The sequence below is a fragment of the Ictalurus punctatus genome, chromosome 13 (genome assembly GCF_001660625.3).
Source record: "Ictalurus punctatus breed USDA103 chromosome 13, Coco_2.0, whole genome shotgun sequence".
In the NCBI taxonomy this organism is placed as follows: Eukaryota; Metazoa; Chordata; class Actinopteri; order Siluriformes; family Ictaluridae; genus Ictalurus; species Ictalurus punctatus.
The window spans coordinates 7,834,721-7,853,355 of NC_030428.2; the positions used below are offsets into that span (position 1 = coordinate 7,834,721).

An 18,635-nucleotide genomic window follows, 5' to 3' on the forward strand; every position below is an offset into this window, starting at 1 on the left:
GATCAGGATTTTTACGACCGGAACTGATACAGATAGCAATCTTTTTGTTTAAACTTTAATCAGGAGGTCTGTCATAAACAGTTAAATGTAAGATCTCTGCTCATGGTCACTGTTAATTGAATTAAAATAATAGCAATGAGAAATACTGTTGGTTAATTGATAAATAAACAAGCATAACATATTTATTTTTAAATATGTTAAACAATAGTCCTAATTAAAAGTAGATTAACACTAACATGATCCCTATTAGGAAAAAGGCTAATAGCTTTCTAAGGAGATAGCAAACTAATCTTAATGTCAAATTGATATTAAATGCAACCCATATTAATTAAAAATGATTACATTTCTCATTTTGTTTATATTTTATAAAGTTATTATAATATCTATTTTTTTATTAAATGATTTATTTATAACTAAGCACATTTTCTGTCTTTACATTTTATTAGTTTTCTGTTTGTTTGTTGTTCCTTTTAGATCGGTTCCCCAGTATGTCTGCTGATAATATTGTTTTTGGGGGTTAAATAAAAACATGGAAACTAGAGTTGACTTTTCTGATGATATCTAGCAACCTTAAGTTTAAATGACTTGACTACGCTATGTATTTGAGTTAGTGAAGAGCGTGAAGGAGAGCAGCAGCGTACTCCTTCTGAACAGTTGCTAATCTGGATTATTAAATAATTCCTCACCAAGCATAAAGAAGTTTGAATTAAACCCACCTTGTAGCGTTAGCATTATTATTCATTTGTTCCGCCTGACACCGCTATGTCTACATGAGCAGGTGAAAGTTCAGGTCATTTTGCGGGATCAATAAAAGATGGCGGTTTGTGAGATTGGGAAGTTGAGAGAAGCAAATGATGTACAGAGTTATGCTCATCATCATAATTGCTTCTCTGCAGTATTTACACACTTGTTCAGTTGACTGAGGAGATGAAAATCAGTGTGACCGAGCAGTAACTGTTGCTCGGTGTAGATGCATTTTGGACTTCCTGTAGTTTTTACTCCGATTGTATTATACAACTCCAAACAGGTCACTCGCACCGGTCTGAAATTTTTTTTATTCACAGTCGCAAACGCGTGTGAAATAGTCGCACTGTAGAGCCCCGATTTTATCTGCAAAGTTTATTCCTGTTCAGTGTGATGATGTTTAATTACCCCGACAACCTCTGTAGTGACATTTAGCATCGTGCTAGTGTCATGATTTCCCCTCACGCAAGCGCTGGAGCGCACAGCGAAACTGGCAGCTCAAGCGCTAAAATGCTAAATCCATTTCCAGGTTTTGGCATTACAAAATGAAGTCATCCCTGCGCCGCTCTATGGTGATTGGCTGCAAATTTAGGAAGCACATAATTTGATATGTAGTGGAGTTTTCTATGAGTGGAGGACGAACTTTAAACATTAATTTCGCAGTCGATCATGTTCATTTAATAATGGGCAGTCAAAATCGTAATCGCGATCGATATTCGATTAAATGTGCAGCCCTAATATATGCTACCTCTAGGTCAAATTAATCTAAAACATGGAATTAGATTACACTGTTATGCTGATGATACACATCTGTATGTTTCAGAAAAGCCAGATGAGAGACAGCAGCTTAATAAAGTTGATGAACGTGTAAAAGACTTTTGACGCTCATGTAGATAATACTACTAGGAGAGTCTTCTTTCATCTCAGAAATATTGCTAAGATAAGAAATATAATGTCACTACATGATGCAGAAATATTAGTCCATGCTTTCATCACCTCTAGCCTAGATTATTGTAATACCTTACAGCCTGGTTGTTCCAGTATGAGCATAAACAAATTCCAGTTAGTCCAGAATGCAGCTGTTAGAATCCTTACTAGAACCAGAAGATATGACCCCATCACCCCGATCTTATCCACACTGCATTGGCTCCCAGTGAAATCATGCATTAATTATAAAATACTATTATTGATTTATAATGCAGTAAATGGTCTCGCGCCTCAGTATCTAAGCAAACTTTTGGTTTTCTATGATCTGCCACACCTACTTAGATCAAAAGGTGCAGGCTATTTGTCGGTACCTACAATAGCGAAGGCTACAGCAGGGGGAAGAGCTTTCTCTTACAAAGCCTCACAGTTATGGAACAGCCTTCGAATTAGTGTTTGGGACTCAGACACAGTCTCAGTGTTTAAGTCTAGGCTTAAAACGTATTTGTTTACTCAGGCTTACCATGAGTAGACTTTCTTTTATGCAAAGCACAGTCTTACTTAACAATCTCTCACTTTCTCCTTCTGTTGAGCCACATATGATTTTATGGAGATTCTAGTGATCCTGATCCTTTTTGCTCTCTGGACCTACCTGATCCTTTCGGTTGCCCTACCTCTAGATGGAGCTCTCTTCAACTCCAATTCCACATGGACATTCTCACTGTGGTTGCTGGGACTACGGCTGCTACTTTGGCCCTGGGACTGTAATTACAACATGCAGTTTTGCACTCGGGTCTCCTTTGAACAGTGGACTAGTTCAACAAACAGACTTCATATAAAAACCATAATGAACTTTCCTTTAGTTTCACACTATCCGTTGTTACCCAGATGAGGATGGGTTCCCTTCTGAGTTTGGTTCCTCTCAAGGTTTCTTCCTCTTAACATCTTAGGGAGTTTTTCCTTGCCACCATCACCACCGGCTTGCTCAATTGGGATAAATTCACACACTTAAAATATGTATCCCGTGTTTATATATTTCTGCAAAGCTGCTTTGAAGCAATGACCATTTTAAAAGCGCTATACAAATAAAATTTAATTGAATTAATGAATAGTAGCAGTCCAAGAACCAATCCCTTTGAGACAACCAATTTCAGAGATACAGTAGGTGACTGATATTCCTGCATAGAAATGTAAAACTGTCTATCCATGAGATATGAAGTAAGCCAGGAAAGAGCAGCACCCGTGACACTAATATCCGAGAAGCAGGAGAGAAGTAAGTCATGACAGACAGTATCAAAAGCGGAACTAAGGTCAAGTAATAGAAGAATGGAAAAAGAACTGGAGTCACTAGAGAGTAATAGGTCATTGACAACCCTTATGAGGGCAGTTCCAGTACTATGGAGAGGGCAAATGCCAGATTGAAAGGGGTCAAAGAGATTATTTTGATTATTTTGAATCTGGGAGGCAACAGTACTTTCCAGTATTTTGGAAATGAACGGTAAGTTAGAGATGGGGCAAAAATTTGAAAGAACAGTAGGGTCCAAGTTAGGTTTTTTAAGAACTAGAGTAGTAGAGGGAGAGAATCAGAAGCTAAAATAGACATTTAGACCGTTGTGTGACAGGTTAGTTTTACCCTACTGATGATGTGTTGTTGCAATAGTAATCCTGCACAGTAAGAGAGGAACCGCAGGTTCAGACATTTTGTGCATGTGCTTGGCTGAAGAGCCATTTGTGCGAAGCTACCATCTGTGGGATTATGACTGAACGCCTCTGAATCAGAATCCTGCCTAAATTTAAAGGTACCACAGTGCTGCAGGTCTTCGGTTGGTCTGGTGTAGGCGGGGAGTCCCCCGCAGGGGCCACAGCGAGCAGAGCCATTCGTGAATGGGCTGGGGTGTGGCCCGACGAGCACCGCACCCTCTCCGATTACGGTCTAAATAGATAGCTGAAAATCTCTTTATGACATGAGAAATAGGTGCAGAATGGACAGAATGACAGCATGTGAGGAGAAATGTAGGAGCAGGATCAAGGTTGCAAGATGAAGAACTGGATTTCAGTATTAAGCCACTGACAGAAGAGCAGTTTACCGGAGTAAAGGTAGACAATTGTTGACAAGAGTGGTCAGGCAGAAAACTAAAATATGAGGCCTTGCCTGTAAAGCACTGGCAGTCAGCATTCAACTTTTCCTGGTAATAATTCAGGAAAAAGCAACAAAGCTCTTCAGATGCATGAACATTACAAGCTGGCTGTTGGGTGAGCTTATTTACTGTGTCAAAAAAACCTACTTTTGAATGTGCAATCAGAGTGTACAAATTGAGACAGTTCATGACAACAATCACACAGACGGCATAACGTTTTAAATAGTAACAGAGCTTGTAAGTGTGTTTAACATTGCAGTTCAAATTGGAAACCTGATGGACAGGGAAGTTTTGGCTCCATTAAGTGACTTCAGAGCTGTAGTCACTTACTACTTTTATCACAGGAGAAACACATGGCTCTGTTTATGACACTGTTCATTTGTAAAACACCCAACTGAACACTAATTCCATATTTGGGTAAAATCTATTTATGCATATTGTACACCTGTACCAATGTTATAAATCCAGGTTCTTCAAATCTGGCCATCAAACCCAGTGATAGATCATGTTTCACTATTGCCAATATCAAATGTTCTACCATTTAAGATCTCATTGACAAGCAATCTCAATCATAAACATCATTACTCTAAAATACTGTTTATTTTTATTATTTGTTATGCTTATATTGCATCTATTATAGCCCTAGCTCTGTAACCAGTGGAATCTGAAACTAGTTTTAAAGTTTTACAGCAGAGTACTACTATAGAGTACTTATTGCTTCAAAAACTTCAGGTTCATATTTGGTCTCCTACCAGAGATATTCAACCTGAAAGTGAGAGGAATTTAAAGAAATTGCAATTTCTTGCCATTAAAAAAAGAGGTCTCAAACCTGAAATGTTCTGCATACACACTATAATTACCCAGGTACTCCGTAAAAAAAATAATTAAGACTGAGACTCAAATCCTTCAAAAGGGGACCTTAAAAGTGGAACTATGAGCAATCTTGAACATTACATTTGGACTTAAGTTCTAAGTCTAAGGAACAAGAGGTGTTATATAAACACAGAATTAATTATATCTGTAATAAATAAGACCAAACAACTCATTTGTAGCAACTAAAAGCCAGTTTACACTAAAGTTTTTTTTTGCACATTTAAACTTTATATAAATTTGTCTAGATCCATGGGGGAAAAAATAACAATACTATATTCATTCTCTCTCTTGTTTACTTTACATTTAGGCCCACTATCAAAACATAATCACAGAATCAGTAATATACAGGATATCTGATAATTCTATACAATTAATAATTTTTAAAAAAAACTGTAAAAAATATTAAATTGTTGCTGTTGGAGTTAATATAAAGCAGATGAGCTAGATAAAGCTAAACCAATATTGTCACAGGATGGAACGGGCAGACAGATGCAATTGCAGGTAGAGATGTTTATTAAGATCAAGGCAGACAAATCCAAAATGTAGGCAAAATTCAGAATTAGAAAACAGGCAAAAGGTCAGATGAGCAACAAACAAGATATCAAAGGAAGGACAATCTAAAAAAAAAGGCATTAAGAGATCAAAAACATGAACACAAGGAATAGAGCATATGCTTTGCAATGTGTGAATGAACTGAAAGTCCCTTTATACTGCTGCTATTATTCTACTGTGAATTGGATGCATGTGTGCATGATCTTGGAATTGCAGTCCATGTTTGTAGGCTGCAGTGCAGAATGGGAAATGAAGTTTGTGGCATGAGTAGACCTAACAGATATAAACCGAACTGTAAAGGAGAGTAGACCTTTCTAGGATACCCAGAGTCATGTCTGTGTTAGGATGGTTGTGCAGGTGGAAATGAACAAAAACAAAAGTACCTTGAGCCAAGCCATGGCAACTTAATAATAGCCCTGAGTGAACATATCAAAAGCAGTAAAGTCAGAGATATTTTCTGGAAAAAAAAAAACACATGAGTGACTCTTGCTTAGGGTGAGAGTGTTCCTGGGTTCAAATCCCAGATGAGCCCAGTAGTTTTAGTTGAATAGTCTACCTCTGGTTGGAAAAAAAAATGGAACCCTGGATCACTGGCTACTTGGTTATCAAGAGGTCCAAAAAGTTTCAAATCCAAGATGAGCCCTTGCCTTTCTGTCAACTTGTCCTTGTGTACCCAAGGGTCGTTTTGATTGGAAACCAGTCAACATGACTAAGCTCCCCATCATTAGTCGAATACCAGCTTGTGCCATCAACAGTTCAGCTCTAATTAAGGAGCCTGTTGATGCTAGTCTGTTTATCACAAAGCACCTTTTCTGGGAATCTGTGGCTACTCGGGTGTTTGGCAGGCTGCATAGACACCAGTCAACATGACTAAGCTTCCCATCATGGTGTGATCTCAACGGTCAAGCTCTGAATGAGGAGAATGTTGATGCTAGTCTGTTGATCAGAAAAGCCCCTTTATTGGAATTCACCCATTCAGGTTTCGCCTACCTTTGGTTAGTGCCTTGGAGTACCAACTCTGCCGATGTAAACTTGCAAACTCTCAACATCACCAAGCAAGCTTTGTGACATAGTTAGTCAATTTCTGGCAAGACATCATGTGATGTGAGCAGTCCAGCTCTGGTACTAGACTGCTTATCACAAAAGCCCTTTTTCAGGGAAAGCATGTTCGAGGAGAACTCATTTTCAGCTCTGGTCCAATATAGGACAAATGAAGGATCTTGAGCACAGATCAAAATGACAAAGTAAAGTCCAACTTCCTGCCACTTAATATTGACTTCCTTTGTGGGATTTTTTGGCTCGTACAAGGAATTGTCTCTCTCACAGTAAAAAAAAAATAAATAAAAAAAAATAATAAAAATAAAAAAATTGAGTTGAAAGCATTCACGTTAGACGCATAGACACCAGTCAACACAACTAAGCTTCCCGTCATCGTGTGATCTCAACGGTCAAGCTCTGAATGACGAGAATGTTGATGCTAGTCTGTTGATCAGAAAAGCCCCTTTATTGGAATTCACCCATTCAGGTTTCGCCTACCTTTGGTTAGTGCCTTGGAGTACCAGCTCTGGTGATGAAAACTTGCAAACTCTCAACATCACCAAGCAAGCTTTGTTACGTAGTTAGTCAATTGCTGGCAAGACAATCATGTGACGTGCACAGTCCAGCTCTGCATAAGGAGTTTGTTGATGCTAATCTGTTTATCACAGGAAGCCCCTTTTCAGAGAACACACCTTCCAGGATAAATCCATTTCAGCCCTCGTAGAATATAGGAAAAATGGAGGATCTTGCACACAGATCACGAGATAAGGTTCCAGGGCTTTCCAAAGTCTGCCAGGAAAGGGCTAGAGGGTAGCTGTGAATGTGCTAAATCAATGCAAAAGCGTTTCCTCTAGTAGCTAGTACATGTGTATGCAAGAAAATCAGCTGGAGCAGGATGTTCACGTTGGCCCAGTGGCCTAATGGATAAGGCATCAGCCTTCGGAGCTGAGGACTGTGGGTTCAAGTCCCATCTGGGTCAAGATTCAGCTAGAGTATAGCAAGTTGTCAGCAGTACTTTAGATAGACCTGTCTGCTCTCTTTCTAGCAAGGCTTCATCTTTAATTGCTCTGACGATTAACCATCCAGAACCAAATAGACGCACCATTGGAGTGCTGGTACCATGCAAGCTTCCCATTCTTGTGAACCGCTTTCGATTCTCGGCTGGAGCCGTCTTGCTTGTCCCTTTTAAGGGCGTGTTGAGAAAACCTGCAGGATTTCTATGAACACAGCCAATTTGAAGTTGTTCTGGAAGTTTCATGTGTGAGAAGCTCAAGTGGTGCACAAGATTAAAGCTCTTGTGAACTGGTGATGAATCCTGCCACGCACACCCTGTTGGTGTTAGTCCGTTTATCACAGGAAGCGCCTTCCTTTCAGTTTTAGGCTACCTTTGTTTTATTTCCTTGGAATGTTGATGCTAGTCTGTTGATCAGAAAAGCCCCTTTATTGGAATTCACCCATTCAGGTTTCGCCTACCTTTGGTTAGTGCCTTGGAGTACCAACTCTGCCGATGTAAACTTGCAAACTCTCAACATCACCAAGCAAGCTTTGTGACATAGTTAGTCAATTTCTGGCAAGACATCATGTGATGTGAGCAGTCCAGCTCTGGTACTAGACTGCTTATCACAAAAGCCCTTTTTCAGGGAAAGCATGTTCTAGGAGAACTCATTTTCAGCTCTGGTCCAATATAGGACAAATGAAGGATCTTGAGCACAGATCAAAATCACAAAGTAAAGTCCAAGTTCCTGCCACTTAATATTGACTTCCTTTGTGGGATTTTTTGGCTCGTACAAGGAATTGTCTCTCTCACAGTAAAAAAAAAACAAAACAAAAAAAAACAAACTTGAGTTGAAAGCAGTCACGTTAGACATAGACACCATTCACGTTAGACGCATAGACACCAGTCAACACGACTAAGCTTCCCGTCATGGTGTGATCTCAACGGTCAAGCTCTGAATGAGGAGAATGTTGATGCTAGTCTGTTGATCAGAAAAGCCCCTTTGTTGGAATTCACCCATTCAGGTTTCGCCTACCTTTGGTTAGTGCCTTGGAGTACCAACTCTGCCGATGTAAACTTGCAAACTCTCAACATCACCAAGCAAGCTTTGTGACGTAGTTAGTCAATTGCTGGCAAGACAATCATGTGACGTGCACAGTCCAGCTCTGAATAAGGAGTTTGTTGATGCTAATCTGTTTATCACAGGAAGCCCCTTTTCAGAGAACACACCTTCCAGGATAAATCCATTTCAGCCCTCGTCCAATATAGGACAAATAAAAGATCTTGAGCACAGATCAAAATCATAAAGTAAAGTCCAAGTTCCTGCCACTTAATATTGACTTCCTTTGTGGGATTTTTTGGCTCGTACAAAGAATTGTCTCTCTCACAGTAAAAAAAACACAACAAAAAAAAACAAACTTGAGTTGAAAGCAGTCACGTTAGACACAGACACCATTCACGTTAGACGCACAGACACCAGTTAACATGACTAAGCTTCCCATCATGGTGTGATCTCAACGGTCAAGCTCTGAATGAGGAGAATGTTGATGCTAGTCTGTTGATCAGAAAAGCCCCTTTACTGGAATTCACCCATTCAGGTTTCGCCTACCTTTGGTTAGTGCCTTGGAGTACCAACTCTGCCGATGTAAACTTGCAAACTCTCAACATCACCAAGCAAGCTTTGTGACATAGTTAGTCAATTTCTGGCAAGACATCATGTGATGTGAGCAGTCCAGCTCTGGTACTAGACTGTTTATCACAAAAGCCCTTTTTCAGGGAAAGCATGTTCAAGGAGAACTCATTTTCAGCTCTGGTCCAATATAGGACAAATGAAGGATCTTGAGCACAGATCAAAATCACAAAGTAAAGTCCAAGTTTCTGCCACTTAATATTGACTTCCTTTGTGGGATTTTTTTGCTCGTACAAGGAATTGTCTCTCTCACAGTAAAAAAAAAACAAAAAACAAAACCAAACTTGAGTTGAAAGCAGTCACGTTAGACGCATAGACACCAGTCAACACAACTAAGCTTCCCGTCATCGTGTGATCTCAACGGTCAAGCTCTGAATGAGGAGAATGTTGATGCTAGTCTGTTGATCAGAAAAGCCCCTTTATTGGAATTCACCCATTCAGGTTTCGCCTACCTTTGGTTAGTGCCTTGGAGTACCAACTCTGGTGATGAAAACTTGCAAACTCTCAACATCACCAAGCAAGCTTTGTGACATAGTTAGTCAATTTCTGGCAAGACATCATGTGATGTGAGCAGTCCAGCTCTGGTACTAGACTGCTTATCACAAAAGCCCTTTTTCAGGGAAAGCATGTTCTAGGAGAACTCATTTTCAGCTCTGGTCCAATATAGGACAAATGAAGGATCTTGAGCACAGATCAAAATCACAAAGTAAAGTCCAAGTTCCTGCCACTTAATATTGACTTCCTTTGTGGGATTTTTTGGCTCGTACAAGGAATTGTCTCTCTCACAGTAAAAAAAAACAAAACAAAAAAAAACAAACTTGAGTTGAAAGCAGTCACGTTAGACGCATAGACACCAGTCAACACAACTAAGCTTCCCGTCATGGTGTGATCTCAACGGTCAAGCTCTGAATGAGGAGAATGTTGATGCTAGTCTGTTGATCAGAAAAGCCCCTTTATTGGAATTCACCCATTCAGGTTTCACCTACCTTTGGTTAGTGCCTTGGAGTACCACCTCTGCCGATGAAAACTTGCAAACTCTCAACATCACCAAGCAAGCTTTGTGACGTAGTTAGTCAATTGCTGGCAAGACAATCATGTGACGTGCACAGTCCAGCTCTGAATAAGGAGTTTGTTGATGCTAATCTGTTTATCACAGGAAGCCCCTTTTCAGAGAACACACCTTCCAGGATAAATCCATTTCAGCCCTCGTCCAATATAGGACAAATAAAAGATCTTGAGCACAGATCAAAATCATAAAGTAAGGTCCAAGTTCCTGCCACTTAATATTGACTTCCTTTGTGGGATTTTTTGGCTCGTACAAAGAATTGTCTTTCTCACAGTAAAAAAAACAAAACAAAAAAAAACAAACTTGAGTTGAAAGCAGTCACGTTAGACATAGACACCATTCACGTTAGACACATAGACACCAGTCAACATGACTAAGCTTCCCATCATGGTGTGATCTCAACGGTCAAGCTCTGAATGAGGAGAATGTTGATGCTAGTCTGTTGATCAGAAAAGCCCCTTTATTGGAATTCACCCATTCAGGTTTCGCCTACCTTTGGTTAGTGCCTTGGAGTACCAACTCTGCCGATGTAAACTTGCAAACTCTCAACATCACCAAGCAAGCTTTGTGACATAGTTAGTCAATTTCTGGCAAGACATCATGTGATGTGAGCAGTCCAGCTCTGGTACTAGACTGCTTATCACAAAAGCCCTTTTTCAGGGAAAGCATGTTCGAGGAGAACTCATTTTCAGCTCTGGTCCAATATAGGACAAATGAAGGATCTTGAGCACAGATCAAAATGACAAAGTAAAGTCCAACTTCCTGCCACTTAATATTGACTTTCTTTGTGGGATTTTTTGGCTCGTACAAGGAATTGTCTCTCTCACAGTAAAAAAAAAATAAATAAAAAAAAATAATAAAAATAAAAAAATTGAGTTGAAAGCATTCACGTTAGACGCATAGACACCAGTCAACACAACTAAGCTTCCCGTCATCGTGTGATCTCAACGGTCAAGCTCTGAATGACGAGAATGTTGATGCTAGTCTGTTGATCAGAAAAGCCCCTTTATTGGAATTCACCCATTCAGGTTTCGCCTACCTTTGGTTAGTGCCTTGGAGTACCAGCTCTGGTGATGAAAACTTGCAAACTCTCAACATCACCAAGCAAGCTTTGTTACGTAGTTAGTCAATTGCTGGCAAGACAATCATGTGACGTGCACAGTCCAGCTCTGCATAAGGAGTTTGTTGATGCTAATCTGTTTATCACAGGAAGCCCCTTTTCAGAGAACACACCTTCCAGGATAAATCCATTTCAGCCCTCGTAGAATATAGGAAAAATGGAGGATCTTGCACACAGATCACGAGATAAGGTTCCAGGGCTTTCCAAAGTCTGCCAGGAAAGGGCTAGAGGGTAGCTGTGAATGTGCTAAATCAATGCAAAAGCGTTTCCTCTAGTAGCTAGTACATTTGTATGCAAGAAAATCAGCTGGAGCAGGATGTTCACGTTGGCCCAGTGGCCTAATGGATAAGGCATCAGCCTTCGGAGCTGAGGACTGTGGGTTCAAGTCCCATCTGGGTCAAGATTCAGCTAGAGTATAGCAAGTTGTCAGCAGTACTTTAGATAGACCTGTCTGCTCTCTTTCTAGCAAGGCTTCATCTTTAATTGCTCTGACGATTAACCATCCAGAACCAAATAGACGCACCATTGGAGTGCTGGTACCATGCAAGCTTCCCATTCTTGTGAACCGCTTTCGATTCTCGGCTGGAGCCGTCTTGCTTGTCCCTTTTAAGGGCGTGTTGAGAAAACCTGCAGGATTTCTATGAACACAGCCAATTTGAAGTTGTTCTGGAAGTTTCATGTGTGAGAAGTTCAAGTGGTGCACAAGATTAAAGCTCTTGTGAACTGGTGATGAATCCTGCCACGCACACCCTGTTGGTGTTAGTCCGTTTATCACAGGAAGCGCCTTCCTTTCAGTTTTAGGCTACCTTTGTTTTATTTCCTTGGAATGTTGATGCTAGTCTGTTGATCAGAAAAGCCCCTTTATTGGAATTCACCCATTCAGGTTTCGCCTACCTTTGGTTAGTGCCTTGGAGTACCAACTCTGCCGATGTAAACTTGCAAACTCTCAACATCACCAAGCAAGCTTTGTGACATAGTTAGTCAATTTCTGGCAAGACATCATGTGATGTGAGCAGTCCAGCTCTGGTACTAGACTGCTTATCACAAAAGCCCTTTTTCAGGGAAAGCATGTTCTAGGAGAACTCATTTTCAGCTCTGGTCCAATATAGGACAAATGAAGGATCTTGAGCACAGATCAAAATCACAAAGTAAAGTCCAAGTTCCTGCCACTTAATATTGACTTCCTTTGTGGGATTTTTTGGCTCGTACAAGGAATTGTCTCTCTCACAGTAAAAAAAAAACAAAACAAAAAAAAACAAACTTGAGTTGAAAGCAGTCACGTTAGACATAGACACCATTCACGTTAGACGCATAGACACCAGTCAACACGACTAAGCTTCCCGTCATGGTGTGATCTCAACGGTCAAGCTCTGAATGAGGAGAATGTTGATGCTAGTCTGTTGATCAGAAAAGCCCCTTTGTTGGAATTCACCCATTCAGGTTTCGCCTACCTTTGGTTAGTGCCTTGGAGTACCAACTCTGCCGATGTAAACTTGCAAACTCTCAACATCACCAAGCAAGCTTTGTGACATAGTTAGTCAATTTCTGGCAAGACATCATGTGATGTGAGCAGTCCAGCTCTGGTACTAGACTGCTTATCACAAAAGCCCTTTTTCAGGGAAAGCATGTTCGAGGAGAACTCATTTTCAGCTCTGGTCCAATATAGGACAAATGAAGGATCTTGAGCACAGATCAAAATCACAAAGTAAAGTCCAAGTTCCTGCCACTTAATATTGACTTCCTTTGTGGGATTTTTTGGCTCGTACAAGGAATTGTCTCTCTCACAGTAAAAAAAAACAAAACAAAAAAAACAAACTTGAGTTGAAAGCAGTCACGTTAGACGCATAGACACCAGTCAACACAACTAAGCTTCCCGTCATCGTGTGATCTCAACGGTCAAGCTCTGAATGAGGAGAATGTTGATGCTAGTCTGTTGATCAGAAAAGCCCCTTTATTGGAATTCACCCATTCAGGTTTCGCCTACCTTTGGTTAGTGCCTTGGAGTACCAGCTCTGGTGATGAAAACTTGCAAACTCTCAACATCACCAAGCAAGCTTTGTGACGTAGTTCGTCAATTGCTGGCAAGACAATCATGTGATGTGAGCAGTCCAGCTCTGAATAAGGAGTTTGTTGATGCTAATCGGTTTATCACAGGAAGCCCCTTTTCAGAGAACACACCTTCCAGGATAAATCCGTTTCAGCCCTCGTCCAATATAGGAAAAATGGAGGATCTTGCACACAGATCACAAGATTAGGTTCCAGAGCTTTCCAAAGTCTGCCAGGAAAGGGCTAGAGGGTAGCTGTGAATGTGCTAAATCAATCCAAAAGCGTTTCCTCGAGTAGCTAGTACATGTGTATGCAAGAAAATCAGCTGGAGCAGGCTGTTCACGTTGGCCCAGTGGCCTAATGGATAAGGCATCAGCCTTCGGAGCTGAGGATTGTGGGTTCAAGTCCCATCTGGGTCAAGATTCAGCTAGAGTATAGCAAGTTGTCAGCAGTACTTTAGATAGACCTGTCTGTTCTCTTTCTAGCAAGGCTTCATCTTTAATTGCTCTGACGATTAACCATCCAGAACCAAATAGACGCACCATTGGAGTGCTGGTACCATGCAAGCTTCCCATTCTTGTGAACCGCTTTCGATTCTCGGGTGGAGCCGTCTTGCTTGTCCCTTTTAAGGGCGTGTTGAGAAAACCTGCAGGATTTCTATGAACACAGCCAATTTGAAGTTGTTCTGGAAGTTTCATGTGTGAGAAGCTCAAGTGGTGCACAAGATTAAAGCTCTTGTGAACTGGTGATGAATCCTGCCACGCACACCCTGTTGGTGTTAGTCCGTTTATCACAGGAAGCGCCTTCCTTTCAGTTTTAGGCTACCTTTGTTTTATTTCCTTGGAATGTTGATGCTAGTCTGTTGATCAGAAAAGCCCCTTTATTGGAATTCACCCATTCAGGTTTCGCCTACCTTTGGTTAGTGCCTTGGAGTACCAACTCTGCCGATGTAAACTTGCAAACTCTCAACATCACCAAGCAAGCTTTGTGACATAGTTAGTCAATTTCTGGCAAGACATCATGTGATGTGAGCAGTCCAGCTCTGGTACTAGACTGCTTATCACAAAAGCCCTTTTTCAGGGAAAGCATGTTCTAGGAGAACTCATTTTCAGCTCTGGTCCAATATAGGACAAATGAAGGATCTTGAGCACAGATCAAAATCACAAAGTAAAGTCCAAGTTCCTGCCACTTAATATTGACTTCCTTTGTGGGATTTTTTGGCTCGTACAAGGAATTGTCTCTCTCACAGTAAAAAAAAAAACAAACAAAAAAAACAAACTTGAGTTGAAAGCAGTCACGTTAGACGCATAGACACCAGTCAACACAACTAAGCTTCCCGTCATCGTGTGATCTCAACGGTCAAGCTCTGAATGAGGAGAATGTTGATGCTAGTCTGTTGATCAGAAAAGCCCCTTTATTGGAATTCACCCATTCAGGTTTCGCCTACCTTTGGTTAGTGCCTTGGAGTACCAGCTCTGGTGATGAAAACTTGCAAACTCTCAACATCACCAAGCAAGCTTTGTGACGTAGTTAGTCAATTGCTGGCAAGACAATCATGTGACGTGCACAGTCCAGCTCTGAATAAGGAGTTTGTTGATGCTAATCTGTTTATCACAGGAAGCCCCTTTTCAGAGAACACACCTTCCAGGATAAATCCATTTCAGCCCTCGTCCAATATAGGAAAAATGGAGGATCTTGCACACAGATCACGAGATAAGGTTCCAGGGCTTTCCAAAGTCTGCCAGAAAAGGGCTAGAGGGTAGCTGTGAATGTGCTAAATCAATGCAAAAGCGTTTCCTCTAGTAGCTAGTATATGTGTATGCAAGAAAATCAGCTGGAGCTGGCTGTTCACGTTGGCCCAGTGGCCTAATGGATAAGGCATCAGCCTTCGTAGTTGACGATTGTGGGTTCGAGTCCCATCTGGGTCAGGATTCAGCTAGAGTATAGCAAGTTGTCAGCAGCGCTTTAGATAGACCTGTCTGCTCTCTTTCTAGCAAGGCTTCATCTTTAATTGCTCTGACGATTAACCATCCAGAACCAAATAGACGCACCATCGGAGTGCTGGTACCATGCAAGCTTCCCATTCTTGTGAACCGCTTTCGATTCTCGGCTGGAGCCGTCTTGCTTGTCCCTTTTAAGTGCGTGTAGTGAAAACCTGCAGGATTTCTATGAACACAGTCAATTTGAAGTTGTTCTGAAAGTTTAATGTGTGAGAAGCTCAAGTGGTGCACAAGATTAAAGCTCTTGTGAACTGGCGATGAATCCTGCCACGCACACCCTGTTGGTGTTAGTCCGTTTATCACAGGAAGCGCCTTCCTTTCAGTTTTAGGCTACCTTTGTTTTATTTCCTTGGAACACCACCTTCGGCGATGCAAAGTAGCAAAATCTCTACGTTACCAGTCAAGTTTCGTGACATAGTTAGTCACATGCTAGACCACACAATCATGTGATGTGAAGTTTGTGGCTCTGAATATGGAGCGCACTGGTACTAGACTGCTTAACACAAAAGCCCTTTTTCAGGGAAAGCACGTTCTAGGAGAACTCATTTTCAGCTCTGGTCCAATATCTGTTGATCAGAAAAGCCCCTTTATTGGAATTCACCCATTCAGGTTTCGCCTACCTTTGGTTAGTGCCTTGGAGTACCAACTCTGCCGATGAAAACTTCCAAACACTCAACATCACCAAGCAAGCTTTGTGACGTAGTTAGTCAATTGCTGGCAAGACAATCATGTGATGTGAGCAGTCCAGCTCTGGTACTAGACTGCTTATCACAAAAGCCCTTTGTCAGGGAAAGCACGTTCTAGGAGAACTCGTTTTCAGCTCTGGTCCAATATAGGACAAATGAAGGATCTTGAGCACAGATCAAAATGACAAAGTAAAGTCCAAGTTCCTGCCACTTAATATTGACTTCCTATGTGGGATTTTTTGGCTCGTACAAGGAATTGTCTCTCTCACAGTAAAAAAAACAAAAACAAAAAAAGTCCTTGTCCCCTGACTTGAAACCCATAGAAAACCTGTGGTGTGAATTGAAGAGGACAGTCCACCAGTGTGGACCTTGAAATTTGGCAGATCTGGAGAGATTCTGTACGGAGGAATGGTCTCAGATCCCTTGCCATATATTCTCCAACCGCATCGGGCATTATAGGAGAAGACTCTGTGCTGTTATCTTGGCAACGGGATGTAGCTGAAAGAATTGACTAAAACGGTGCCAAGAATTGTTACACAATTATGGCATTCCCCGTAATATCTTAGCGCACACATCACGACAGTTTAGCATGAACCTGCAGAAGCATGCCTATTGCAACAGGTGCTTGGCTCGTTGGTCTAGGGGTATGATTCTCGCTTAGGGTGCGAGAGGTCCCGGGTTCAAATCCCGGATGAGCCCAGGCTTTACTTTTCCATAGGGAAAATTCCAACGGATCCCTGAACCTGTGGCTACTCGGGTGTTTGGCAGGCTGCATAGACATCCAGTCAACACGACTAAGCTTCCGGTCATGGTGTGATCTCAACGGTCAAGCTCTGAATGAGGAGAATGTTGATGCTAGTCTGTTGATCAGAAAAGCCACTTTATTGGAATTCACCCATTCAGGTTTCGCCTACCTTTGGTTAGTGCCTTGGAGTGCCAACTCTGCCGATGAAAACTTGCAAACTCTCAATATCACCAAGCAAGCTTTATGACGTAGTTAGTCAATTGCTGGCAAGACAATCATTTGATGTGAGCAGTCCAGTTCTGGTACTAGACTGCTTATCACAAAAGCCCTTTTTCAGGGAAAGCATGTTCGAGGAGAACTCATTTTCAGCTCTGGTCCAATATAGGACAAATGAAGGATCTTGAGCACAGATCAAAATGACAAAGTAAAGTCCAAGTTCCTGCCACTTAATATTGACTTCCTATGTGGGATTTTTTGGCTCGTACAAGGAATTGTCTGTCTCACAGTAAAAAAAACAAAACAAAAAAAAACAAACTTGAGTTGAAAGCAGTCACGTTAGACGCATAGACACCAGTCAACACAACTAAGCTTCCCGTCATGGTGTGATCTCAACGGTCAAGCTCTGAATGAGGAGAATGTTGATGCTAGTCTGTTGATCAGAAAAGCCCCTTTATTGGAATTCACCCATTCAGGTTTCACCTACCTTTGGTTAGTGCCTTGCAGTACCACCTCTGCCGATGAAAACTTGCAAACTCTCAACATCACCAAGCAAGCTTTGTGACGTAGTTAGTCAATTGCTGGCAAGACAATCATGTGACGTGCACAGTCCAGCTCTGAATAAGGAGTTTGTTGATGCTAATCTGTTTATCACAGGAAGCCCCTTTTCAGAGAACACACCTTCCAGGATAAATCCATTTCAGCCCTCGTCCAATATAGGACAAATAAAAGATCTTGAGCACAGATCAAAATCATAAAGTAAAGTCCAAGTTCCTGCCACTTAATATTGACTTCCTTTGTGGGATTTTTTGGCTCGTACAAAGAATTGTCTTTCTCACAGTAAAAAAAACAAAACAAAAAAAAACAAACTTGAGTTGAAAGCAGTCACGTTAGACATAGACACCATTCACGTTAGACACATAGACACCAGTCAACATGACTAAGCTTCCCATCATGGTGTGATCTGAACGGTCAAGCTCTGAATGAGGAGAATGTTGATGCTAGTCTGTTGATCAGAAAAGCCCCTTTATTGGAATTCACCCATTCAGGTTTCGCCTACCTTTGGTTAGTGCCTTGGAGTACCAACTCTGCCGATGTAAACTTGCAAACTCTCAACATCACCAAGCAAGCTTTGTGACATAGTTAGTCAATTTCTGGCAAGACATCATGTGATGTGAGCAGTCCAGCTCTGGTACTAGACTGCTTATCACAAAAGCCCTTTTTCAGGGAAAGCATGTTCGAGGAGAACTCATTTTCAGCTCTGGTCCAATATAGGACAAATGAAGGATCTTGAGCACAGATCAAAATCACAAAGTAAAGTCCAAGTTCCTGCCACTTAATATTGACTTCCTATGTGGGATTTTTTGGCTCGTACAAGGAATTGTCTGTCTCACAGTGAAAAAAACAAAACAAAAAAAAACAAACTTGAGTTGAAAGCAGTCACGTTAGACGCATAGACACCAGTCAACACAACTAAGCTTCCCGTCATGGTGTGATCTCAACGGTCAAGCTCTGAATGAGGAGAATGTTGATGCTAGTCTGTTGATCAGAAAAGCCCCTTTATTGGAATTCACCCATTCAGGTTTCGCCTACCTTTGGTTAGTGCCTTGGAGTACCAGCTCTGGTGATGAAAACTTGCAAACTCTCAACATCACCAAGCAAGCTTTGTGACGTAGTTCGTCAATTGCTGGCAAGACAATCATGTGATGTGAGCAGTCCAGCTCTGAATAAGGAGTTTGTTGATGCTAATCTGTTTATCACAGGAAGCCCCTTTTCAGAGAACACACCTTCCAGGATAAATCC

At 41.3% G+C, this 18,635-nt stretch overlaps 5 non-coding genes across 5 annotated transcripts; all 5 read left to right on the plus strand.

The window, feature by feature from the left end:
• The first annotated feature begins 7,175 nt into the window (after nucleotides 1–7,175).
• On the plus strand, nucleotides 7,176–7,248 carry trnar-ucg (transfer RNA arginine (anticodon UCG)). The gene has a single exon. It is a non-coding gene; the product is annotated as a tRNA-Arg (tRNA).
• A 4,218-nt stretch (nucleotides 7,249–11,466) lies between these two features.
• Nucleotides 11,467–11,539, plus strand: trnar-ucg (transfer RNA arginine (anticodon UCG)). Its single transcript has one exon. It is a non-coding gene; the product is annotated as a tRNA-Arg (tRNA).
• Nucleotides 11,540–13,531: 1,992 nt separating this feature from the next.
• Nucleotides 13,532–13,604, plus strand: trnar-ucg (transfer RNA arginine (anticodon UCG)). The gene has a single exon. It is a non-coding gene; the product is annotated as a tRNA-Arg (tRNA).
• Nucleotides 13,605–15,040: 1,436 nt separating this feature from the next.
• On the plus strand, nucleotides 15,041–15,113 carry trnar-ucg (transfer RNA arginine (anticodon UCG)). Its single transcript has one exon. It is a non-coding gene; the product is annotated as a tRNA-Arg (tRNA).
• A 1,385-nt stretch (nucleotides 15,114–16,498) lies between these two features.
• On the plus strand, nucleotides 16,499–16,570 carry trnap-agg (transfer RNA proline (anticodon AGG)). Its single transcript has one exon. It is a non-coding gene; the product is annotated as a tRNA-Pro (tRNA).
• Nucleotides 16,571–18,635: the final 2,065 nt, after the last annotated feature.